Source organism: Chiloscyllium plagiosum, chromosome 3 (assembly GCF_004010195.1).
Source record: "Chiloscyllium plagiosum isolate BGI_BamShark_2017 chromosome 3, ASM401019v2, whole genome shotgun sequence".
In the NCBI taxonomy this organism is placed as follows: Eukaryota; Metazoa; Chordata; class Chondrichthyes; order Orectolobiformes; family Hemiscylliidae; genus Chiloscyllium; species Chiloscyllium plagiosum.
The window spans coordinates 138,051,864-138,054,471 of record NC_057712.1 but is presented as its reverse complement, the minus strand read 5'-3'; the positions used below and the strand labels follow the sequence as shown (position 1 = coordinate 138,054,471).

At 44.9% G+C, this 2,608-nt stretch overlaps 1 protein-coding gene across 1 annotated transcript in view; it reads left to right on the top strand.

Annotated features, from left to right (window-relative positions):
• The first annotated feature begins 292 nt into the window (after nucleotides 1-292).
• The window catches only part of fbxo41 (F-box protein 41), a 217,116-nt gene continuing 214,800 nt past the window's right edge, over nucleotides 293-2,608 (top strand). The window contains exon 1 of the mRNA XM_043675727.1: nucleotides 293-633. The gene's annotated coding sequence lies outside the window, so the exon portion shown is untranslated. The remainder of the gene's footprint in view (nucleotides 634-2,608) is intronic.

Genomic DNA, 2,608 nt, shown 5'->3' with positions numbered 1-2,608 from the left:
CACATTTCTTAGTACCTTTTCCTTAGGATGATCTGCAGGAACTATTAGCAGTCTCATCCTCTTGGGCAATGAGACGGCCTCGGCCTTAGCAGGAGTTAAGGACGTGCTCTTACGTCTATTTTTCCAGCAAAACCAATATGCCCTCGACTACCTACTCACCAAAAAGGGTGGAGTTTGCGCCACAGTAAAGGGCAAGTGTATGATGGGGGTTACTGACCTCATCAAGAACATTACCAAGCATGTAGATAACATCCGCACCTTCGTAAATCAATGACAGAAGGCACTGCATGGGGAGATTGGGGTTTTGACTCATGGTAAAACTGATTGATAAATCTGGCCATATGTATTGGTATTATTTTAATTTGTCTATTCACTGGCATTGCTATTGTTAAACGTATTATTGCCAAGCTAATAACTTCTGTTGACAACGTCGGTTCCCCTCAGAAATAGCTGCTTCTCTGTCCAAATGAAGATGAGGAGGAGCGGTTGCCTACCTCGGAGGAGAAGGAAGTATGGCAGTCTCTAGCATCCATTCAACTGGACTGATCTAATCTAAGTCCTGCCATCCTATGGTGTGGTCATGGAATAACCAAAGGGGGGAGATGAGGATCTGAAACCTGAATACAGGCTGAGGTAACTAGTGGTTGTCAGGAACAACTGCTTAATATGCTGTTAATAACTTAGGTGACAATAAAATGGTTTCTTGATGCAAGTAGCATGACAAAATGGCTTCTAGGTTGCAAATTGACAATTCTGCAAAAAGCTGCATAAAATGGCTTTTAATTCTGCTATAGCTGCACAATTGACTAACCACGGTCTGCTTCAATAGAGATTAGCAGATAATGCTTCCTTTCCAGCATAGGGATAACCAGACTGGATAAGACATTACTGACCATCCTAACTGACCTTCAGCTGCAGGTGCAAAGACTTGATTAGTGAGATAATGAAGGCCTGAGTATTGGAAAATAAAGCTAGCTCCCAGGAAATATCACTGGACCAAGTAACTGTCAAATAAAGTCATATCACATATTGATTGGTAATTGTTTGAATATACTATGCGATCATGGCCTGTACCTTTCTTTAAGAAAAGTATAAAAATGTCTTTGTTTTAAGCCATGTGCACAGCTCCTCTGAGGAACACGGAAGTGTGTTACGTCTGTGTTTCTGGATGATCTGTGCCCGGCCATATGAAGAAATAAAGGGTGAAGTCTTAAAGAACCAGATCGATTGCGAGTGTTTATTGACCGATCACGGAACACAGAGACCCCCCTACCTCTGGTTCTTCAATAGTCCAACAGTTTATTTGGAAGCACTAGCTTCCAGAGTGCTGCTCCTTCATCTAGTGGTTGATGCTGCTGATCCTGGTGGTAGAGCAGCGCTGTGAAAGCTAGTGCTTCCAAGTAAACCTGTTGGATTGTAACCTGGTGTTGTGTGATTTTTAACTTTGTACATCCCAGTCCAACACCAGCTCCTCCAAATCATGTCTTTCTGGTGGCCACCCAAAACTTTCCTGTCTTTGTGGTCCTTACTTGTGGTGTGACTAGCTCACTTGATGTCCTATCTACACATCCTCATCATTACACTTTTACCACTGTCCATTCTTTTCATATATTTAAATAAACTCTTATTGTCAATGTTTATATTCCTCACCAATTTGTCTCTTTTTATTATTCTCCTTTGCTGGATTCTGAATTTATCTCAGTATTTAGGCTTTTGCTGACTTCTGCCTCCTTAACTGATTTTTCTTTCAACAATTCTCCCCTTAACTTCCTCAGTTTTCCATGTTTATTCCTCTCTTAGAATCTTTCCTCCTGTTTCCAACAGATTCAACTTGTTCCTGACAGGTACTTCCCCTGGGGTCTCTTGCACCTGTCTCCTCTCTGCCTTCCTCATCATCTGCTCTCTTCTGCTCTCTTCTGGTATGGTCGGTGTAATAACCTCGCTGAAGGTCTTGTCCAGAAAGATCTCGTTCTCTCGGATGAGCCTGAGGTCCTCGAGTTCTTTCGTCAGTGCTGCAATATGCTCTGTCAGTAGCTGAACGTGCACACACTTTCCACACATATACGAGCCAGACACACCAGAGTCGTTGACCTCCCACATCAAGCACGTAGCACACTGAACCAGCTTGGCAGTCATGTCTTCACCCTCTTCACCTGTGGCGTAATCACTTCACTCAACCTCCTTGTCAAAGACTCCTGAGCTAAAGACTCACTCTTCACTCCACAGGACCCTCCATGGACCCTCTTTTTGGGGCAAGTCTGTGGACTTTTAATTTAGGTTAGAGGAGGAGGGTGGGAGGGAGGCCCTACTGTGTAGGACCTGGGGTCTAGAACACACCCACTCAAATAACAATCACTTACCTTCCCGACCGGCTTTGCGCTCCGACTTCATTTCCGCCCAGCACCCGCCATTCTCTGCTGCAAAAAACTGCCAGTCCGCGAGGTGGCTAGGTCTGTCAATCAAAGCTTGGCGTGGAGGCAGAGCAGAAGAGTCGGACGTCGCACAGAGCCGTGGTAATAGGGGACTCCATCGTGAGAGGAACTGACCGGGGTTTTTGTGGCAGCAGACGGGACTTAAGGATGGTGTGTTGCCTTCCTGGTGCCAGGGT